Below are 8,684 nucleotides of genomic sequence, written 5' to 3'. Positions count from 1 at the left end.
GTGAAAAAATTAATATCTTTTGGCGATGTTGACGTTATAGCGCTCTTTGGCTGGAATCGATGCTCTGGTAACGTTTGCACATGTAGTATGCTAACTTATCGATTTATTGTGTTTTCGCTGAAAAACGCTTAGAAAATCTGAAATATGGTCTGAAATCACAAGAACTGGGTCTTTCCATTGCTATGCTTTGTCTATTTTTATGAAATGTTTTATGATGAGTAAATTGGTCATACACGTTGCTCTATCTAGTAATTCTAGTCGATTTGTGATGGTCGGTGCAATTGTAAACTGTGATTTCTACCTGAAATATGCACTTTTTTCTAACAAAAACTATCCTATACCATGAATATGTTATCAGACTGTCATCTGATGGTTTTTTTTATAGGTTATTGGCTATCAATATCTTAGTTGAGCCGAATTGGTGATAGCACCTGAAGGAGTAAGAAACTGATGGAGTTAGAATAGTGGTGTATTTTGCTAACGTGTTTAGCTAATAGATTTACATATTTTGTCTTCCCTGTAAAACATTTTAAAAATCTGAAATGGTGGCTTTATTCACAAGATCTGTATCTTTCATCTGGTGTCTTGGACTTGTGATTTAATGATATTTAGATGCTACTATCTACTTGTGAAGCTATGCTAGCTATGCTAATCAGTGTGTGGGGGGTGGGGGGTGATCCCGGATACGGGGTTGAGGTTCGGTAAAGGTTAACCTTTCAACTGTCACACCTGACCTCTGTCTTCTTTTACCAGACTTTCTGTCAGTCTCTCTATTTCTTTCTCTCTTTCTTTTTTATCTCTCCCTCTCTACACCTTCTCTCCCTTTCACTCCCCCTCCCTCTCTCTCTTTCTCTCTCTCTCTCTCTCTCTCTCTCTCTCGCTCTCTCTCTCTCTCTCTCTCTCTCTCTCTCTCTCTCTCTCTCTCTCTCTCTCTCTCTCTCTCTCTCTCCCACTCTCTCTCCCACTCTTACTCACTCACTTTCCCTGAATAATGTAATGTGACTTTTTTTCTCTGGTTCCTGCTTCCTGACTAGTAATGACCTCACACACAGCCTCTCCTCCTACCTGAAAGAAAGTGAGTACAAACCAAACCATCACTCCTTACATACCTACATACCTCACCAAACTATCCCTCCTACATACCTACATACCTCACCAATCCATTACTCATTTTTAACCTCAATGTTAAACTAATATAACTTCTGTCCCATTTGTGCTTTAAGTCTTCTGTCATGTTCCTAGATCTGTACTTGGGTTTAACTTAATAGTCTGGTGTTGGCTTCCCCTCCTCATCTCCTCTTCTTCATCTGACTGATCTGTGGAGGAAGTTAAAAGAGGAAGACACTTTCGATTATTGACATCCGTCCCTTGTATCAGAGTATATGTTTTCCCTTTCTCTTTTCGCTCAGTTTGTCCCAAATGGGCTGAGGTCCAGACGCAGCACACAGAGAATAGTTCTGTAATTTTGTTCATTGTCTGTAACTCCACCCTCAGACTCATCAAGCTCAACAACTCACATCTCCTTCTTTGAAAGTTATTCATCTGATTTGTATTTCCTTTGATTGTGTATACTTTATGGTACTTCTCAGCTCAGTATAATGCTCCCTTGTTTTTATGTCGTCACCAGACAGTTGACAACATTTGAGCGAGAGGCTATAGTGCTGAAGCTGTTTGCAAAGCACATCAATGTAACATACTTTATTGTAGAATAGATTCCTATGAATGTTTGTGTATACAGATGAGCTGTTCTGTGAGTGAGTAAAGCCAAGTGTGACTGTCCTCTGTACGTCTGTCTGTCTCTGTCCCCAGGTAGAGGAGCAGCTGAAGCTTGAGGTGACATACATTGGGGTGGGAACACCAGGGAGACTGAAAGCCCTCCTAGGGAAAGGTAAGGGCTTGTCCTTAGTGTGGTTTAATTTACATTATACTTTGTTCGGATCTTCTACACTTCACCCTGAGGTGGGCACTCATTTACTCCCCCTCAGGGATTTAACCCCAGTTTGGCCTTGCCAGTTTAACCCCAGTTTGGCCTTGCCAGTTTAACCCCAGTTTGGCCTTGCCAGTTTAACCCCAGTTTGGCCTTGCCAGTTTAACCCCAGTTTGGCCTTGCCAGCGCTGCACTTCCTGGTTCTGGACTGGAATTGGAGGGACCAGAAGCTTCACATGATGGTGGACATCCCTGAGGTGAGACTATAATTCCCTCTGCTGGGCAAAGAACACAGTCACACTTTACACAGCACTGAAAATATTCTCTGGTAGTACATGGGCTTTCTGTCACAGACAATATGGAGTTTCTTAATAATATAGCCCTCTTTTTCACTTCCAGGTCCAAACTGACTTGCTGAAGCTGCTGGATACGGACATCTTGAAAGGCTGTAGAGAAGGAAAAGTCAAATTGGGACTCTTCTGATACACATACACACACACCTACTGCCATACTCTGCCCTCTGCCATAGACTGACACCCAACCATTTCGAACTGGACCTCTTCTGCTCTCACACAAACACACACACCAAAGTTATTGTAGTAAACAAAAACTGAAGCAAAAATTGGGAAAACAATTGCAAAACAAACTGCAAAACAAACTAAAAGAAAATTAAAAAAAAATAACAATTATTTATGTTAAGTTTAAGTTTTTTTTTATTCTGAAGTTTGAGCAAAAATCAAATGTTTTTTTTTGTTGACGTTTAGTTTTGATTTACATTTGGTTGAGATGTCAACTAAAGTGATTTCAACGTGAAATCAATAACAAATGTCACCATGTCATTGGATTTCAGTAAATGTTGGTGAAAAAAGATGAAATGCCCTTACGCTAATTCCATTTTGCAAATCCAATCAGTTTTCACCTTAATTCAACGTCATCAGATTGATTTTTGGGGTTGAAATGACGTGGAAACAATGCTGATTCAACCAGTTTTTGCCTACTAGGTAGCATGTGCATCACTATCACCAGCTACTGTATCACTAGCTAACAGGGAAGAAATCCCAGGGCGAGTGAGGAGCGTGACTGGGCCAAGCTAGAACGTCGTGTGAAGTTGCTGGAGCCGTTCGCAATCCCCATGACCAACTTCAAACTGTCTGATGTGGTGCTGTGTCTTCTCAACCTTGAGGCACACTTGCAGTCAACTACTCTTGCAAAACAGTTGGCACAGGTCCTCCTGAAGTCACTGTTTGAGCTCTTTGCATGCATACTGAATCCTTTTGCAGCCAACTTCGATCCAACCCCTGCAGCAGCTTGCCATATGGACCCAAATGCGTCTCTGGCACTACGCTCAACAGAGATGGAGCCACTGATGAGGGAAGCGGAGTCATTTGTACTTCAACAAATCGGAGAGTACAGCTGTGGAGCAGCAGGACCCCAGGAAAAGGAAAAGGGGGATACCTAGTCAGTCAATTAAATGCATTCAACTGAAATGTGTCTTCCACATTTAACCCAACCCCTCTCAATCAGAGTGGAGCTGGGGGCTGCCTTAATTGACATCCACGTCATCGAAGATGCCAGCACGATGAATCCAGTGAATATCTCGACCACAGTTCTTCAGAAATATAGCCTCGCATCAAAGATTGTGTCTGAGGTCACTGTCCAGCTGGAGGGTCAACCTGGCAGGGCATTAAGTGCCTGGTGTGAGCTGCGGAAATACCTGAAGGAGGTAAGGGGGGGGTATGTTTACAGAGTCACCTCTCCAGTTCTGGCAGACAAGGATGGCTCTTTATCCAAAGCTGTGCGCTGTGGAGCTGGATCTGGTTTCTTCCCTTGCACCCCAAGTGTTCGTGGAGAAAATATTCTCTGTCTGTGGACAACTGTCATCCGGCTTGAGAACCCCAACAACCACCTCTCTGGAACACAGAGTCTTATTGAAGATAAACCAGAAGATCTTGTTTGGTTGAACAGAAACAATCACACACATACAAGCTGGCTGGCTGTGAACTGATAGATCTGTGAATAAGTGTTGCATTGATTATGTTTCTTCTGTTGTTGCATCTGTTATTAACCTTATTTGAAGGGGTTAGTCAGTGATACTTGTTTAATATTACATAAACATAATATGTCAAATTTGCCATGACTTAATTTGTAGTTTTTTCCTCTCTTTCTGTCAGATAAAGGGAAAGGTACTTGATTCTTCTTACATCTAAAAGAAAGGACTGGATTGGTTTAAACATGAGTATTTCTCCCGAGTGGCGCAGCGGTCTAAGGTACTGCATCTCAATGCAAGATGTGTCACTAATCAAGGCTGTATCACATCCGGACGTGATTGGGAGTCCCATAGGGTGGCGCACAATTGGCCTAGTGTTGTCTGGGTTTGGCCGGGGTAGACCGTCATTGTAAATAAGAATTTGTTTGTAACTGACTTGCCTAGATAAATTAAGGTTACACATCCTTCCACCATATTTCTTGCACCAGTCTAGGTGCTTATCCTTCAAATCCAAGTCACGTTAGGATTGTTTTATAATTAAACCTAAATCCTGGCTACAGAGTTGTATGGAGTCCTGTAGTGTCTATCCAGTTCTATGGTCCTGGCCCAGAACTGTATGTATTACTGCCCCCTAGTGGCTTGAAGTGACATCCCAAAACCCCAAAAAACTATAGGCACATAATGGCTCATAGCCTCCCACGCATTCTGTCCCCAACACTAGAACTGAAACTAAATAATATAAAAACAAAATAGAAATGTTTTTATCAAACTGAAACTAAAAACGAGCAAATCAAGTCTGAACTAACTGTAACTAAACTGAATTTCCAATAAAAATCAAAAAATGAATAGAAATAAAAACAAATATTAAATCACAAACCTATAATAACCTTGACACACACACACACACACACACACACACACACACACACACACACACACACACACACACACACACACACACACACACACACACACACACACACACCAAACTTAAATGGCGCTTCTCAATCCAATCTCCAGAGACTGCTGGACACTTCAACCCTCTTCCCTATCCTGTTCTTACCTTCTCGGTGTGACACTTTTGATGTTATTTTAATATTTTAAGTGACCATGTAACATGTCTGATATTGTTTATACAGTGTTGTAGTTCAACACCTCCACCCCTCCTGTGGGATGGTCTGAATATAGACATTCTAAATGGAACCAGATTCTATCTGTTTGGTCACCCACACCACCGTGAAGCCCATCCCACTGAGTCTGAGTTGTTTCACCCAGTAGGAAGTCGGATTTATCATAACATCCTGTGTGTGAAGTTGTTCTACAACGAGGCAGGCACAGACACAGTCAACTGGTTTGAAGGGGTAACTGATTGTAAGTTACCATCTAAAATAAACCTTAAGTATTTTAGCTTGATGATCTGTTAGACTGTAAAACATCTGTATGTAGGACTGAAGCCCTAAGGAAGAACTGAGAGAAGAACAGTAGAAAAAGAATGAGAAAGAAGAGACGGAAAGAGGAAGAAGAGCTGATGATTCTGGTTAAGGATTTCTCCCAGTAGCTTGCTGGGAAAAATCTCTTGGTAGGGAGGGGAGCGAGAACAAGGGAGAGGAACAAAGAAATAAGACTGTGTTAAAGAAGACCGGAAGAGAAGAGAGACAAGACTCACATTTCTTGCTTGTTCTCTGGTTGTCTGACCCTATCCGTGCTCCTCTCCCTGCCACAGCTGGAGCTCTCTGTCATGGGAAAGTCGAAGGCCAATGCTGGGCTCCTGGCCCGGAGGCCTGACAACTCGGCTTTCAAACATCAGAGACTGCCTGTCTGGTCCCCAATGCTCACTGCTCACACCGTCCTGCCTTTCTTTTACTGTATGGCCACTGTGTGAAACTGGGAGTGTGCCTACTTGTCACCGTGTAGAACACACATGAACTGAATGTGAGTAATCAATCCCTTCAAATGAATCAAATCTTTTTGCCTTTTTCCTCTACTTCCACCGATGACACACACACACACACACACACACACACACACACACACACACACACACACACATACACACACACACATACACACACACACACACACAATCACTTGAAATGGAGCAGGTAACACCCTCCACAATGCATATCTTATCTAACCATGAACACAGAGATGGAGAGGTAGAGAGAGACAATAAGAAGAGTTTATGGGTATCCTGAGAATGAGTACCGTATAACAGGAGGAGTGGCGGTGGAGAACAAACATGTATCTAAAGTTCATATGGGTTTTAATGTTTGCTATCTATTTCTGTCACTCCCTCTCTCACCATCTCTTCTTCTCTCTCTCCACGGGTGGACTACACACACGCAGGGTCATGTGATACGTGTTTTGAGACCACAAGCTGTTGAGCCAAATCTAAGTCCTTTGAGAAGCACAGTGATTATGTTTCCTATTTCCTGTCCCAGAGAAATGTGTTCTTCTATGGGCTGATCAACTTCCACCGGAACATACATGTACTCCAGGGACGATGGACAGATGGTCGGGAGAAAATAAAAACCTGAAGGTAGCTACTGTTTCTATCTACTTCTATCTATCTATCCCTGTCTGTCTGCCTCTATCCAACTTTATGCTGGTTCATTCTGAGCTTTTACAACTTCTTCCCTGTCAAACTCTTCCTGTCTGTCTGCTCTACATAACCCCAGCACCTACTGTGAGCCCTTCATAAAGGAAAAGAATGGACTCCCTATCGCCCCCTGCTGGGCCATGGCCAACAGCATGTTCAACGGTATTACACCATTACCCACACTATGTTCTGAGTCTCTGCTAATGATGTGACAGCATTATAGGATTTTGGGGGAAAACACATTTTAATATCCAGTGATATGATCAAATCAATCTGACACGAGACCTGGTTTTGATTAATTTATTGACTGACTGATTTCTTGATGTGTTTTGTTTGTTTGTCCCAGACTCCTTCACTCTGACGTACCACTCAGGAGAGGGGGGTGCAGTGGTCCATGTTCATCTGTTCAGGAAGGGCATCACCTGGTACACCGTCAAGTTCCGCAACCCACTGGATGAGAACAAGACACTAACGTTAGCACATGTGATTGAAGGTGTGTCTCACAATACACCCACACAGTGTGTTCATGGCCATCTCTATTATTAGTAGTCATGGTGTAATACCACATTCTTATTTAATATTAATAGACATATGTATCGCTGCTCCCTCTTACTTAACTTTCCAAATGTTGTCTATGTGTTGTCAGGCACGGTCCGGCCTCTGTACTGGTAAAAGCCAGTGTATGACCTGGACCCCTGGGACCACAACAACGGCTTCATCAACGAGGACTTGATAGTGTGGATGAGGGAGGCTGCCTTCCCCAATTTCAAGAAGCTCTACGGGGTCCCGCGCTAGAGAACCCACAACTGAAGGGCTGCCGACTGGGAACTACTGCATCCATATCTCCTACAGTAGCCATTATTATTCATCTGCTTATTAATGCTTTATTCTACCAGATTGATCATTATGAGATTTGAATCAATTGAATTAAAACGGTTTACAATTGGCAGATTACTATTTCCGACCCTGAGACGGATTAGGGTTAGCTAGTTTCTCATTGGGTGGAAGTGAAACAGTAGGTTGTGGCTTGAAATGTTGGATTTCTTTATTTGGTCAGTTATAAAAACAATGTGGGCCTCAGCACATGAAGCCCCCCGTTAGAATTTGCAGTGGATTCCTTCTAGGGCGGAAAGGAAGTGGTACTGTCCACAGTCAGCTGGTTCGGGAGTCAGAACAACTTCCTGCCCGTCAACTTCCTGCTCCTCGCTGTCATCCTCACTGCCATTTGGTGGAATTTTGGTAAGAACAGCTGGAACATGGAGGAGTGATGTAAAAGGACCAATGTGAAAAGGGGTGAGGAAGAAAATAAATATTGAGTGAATCATGAGAAAGAGAAGTCTAATATTTCATTCTAAATACTGTGAATGTGACCAATTGATTTACTGAAATGGTCAATGATCCAAATGCACGTAGTTCACATTTGAGATGTGGTTAGCATTTGATCATCATGAATGCTTGTGCTTGGTTTAATTTCCCTACATCGCCATGTGGTGGCAGTAGTGGTGTTAAAATGAAATGAGGTGGGATACATTTGGAAATTGTTTTCAGATATTACAGTGCATTCGGGAAATATTCAGACATTTTATTACTTTACAGTCTTATTCTAAAATTGATTAAATATTTTTCCCCCTCATCTACACACAATAACCCATAATGACAAAGCGAAAACCGTTTTGAAATTTTTGCCAATTTATTACAAATAAAAAACATAACTTATTTACATGAGTATTTAGACCCTAAGCTATGAGACTCAAAATTGAGTTCAGGTAAATCCTGTTCCATTGATCATCCTTGAGATGTTTCTACAGCTTGATTGGAGTCCACCTGTGGTAAATTCAATAGTTTGGACATGATTTGGGAAGGCACACACCGGTCTTTATAAGGTCCCACAGTCGACAATGCATGTCAGAGCAAAAACCAAGTCGAGGTCGAAGAAATTGTCCGTAGAGCTTAGAGGCAGGATTGTGTCGAGGCACAGATCTGGGAAAGGGTACCAAAACATTTCTGCAGCATTGAAGATCCCCAAGAACAAACACAGTGGCCTCCGTCATTCTTAAATGGAAGAAGTTTTAAACCACCAAGACTCTTCCTAGAGCTGGCCGCCCAGACAAACTGAGCAATCGTGGAAAAAAGGGCCTTGGTCAGGGAGTTGACCAAGAACCCAATGATCA

General features: G+C 42.4%; 1 pseudogene; it reads left to right on the top strand.

Moving 5' to 3' along the window:
• The first annotated feature begins 5,652 nt into the window (after nucleotides 1-5,652).
• LOC120063753 lies at nucleotides 5,653-7,800 on the top strand (annotated as a pseudogene).
• Nucleotides 7,801-8,684: the final 884 nt, after the last annotated feature.

Source organism: Salvelinus namaycush, chromosome 19 (assembly GCF_016432855.1).
Source record: "Salvelinus namaycush isolate Seneca chromosome 19, SaNama_1.0, whole genome shotgun sequence".
NCBI lineage: Eukaryota > Metazoa > Chordata > Actinopteri > Salmoniformes > Salmonidae > Salvelinus > Salvelinus namaycush.
The sequence above is the reverse complement of the archived record's forward strand: the minus strand, read 5'-3'. Positions and strand labels throughout refer to the sequence as shown.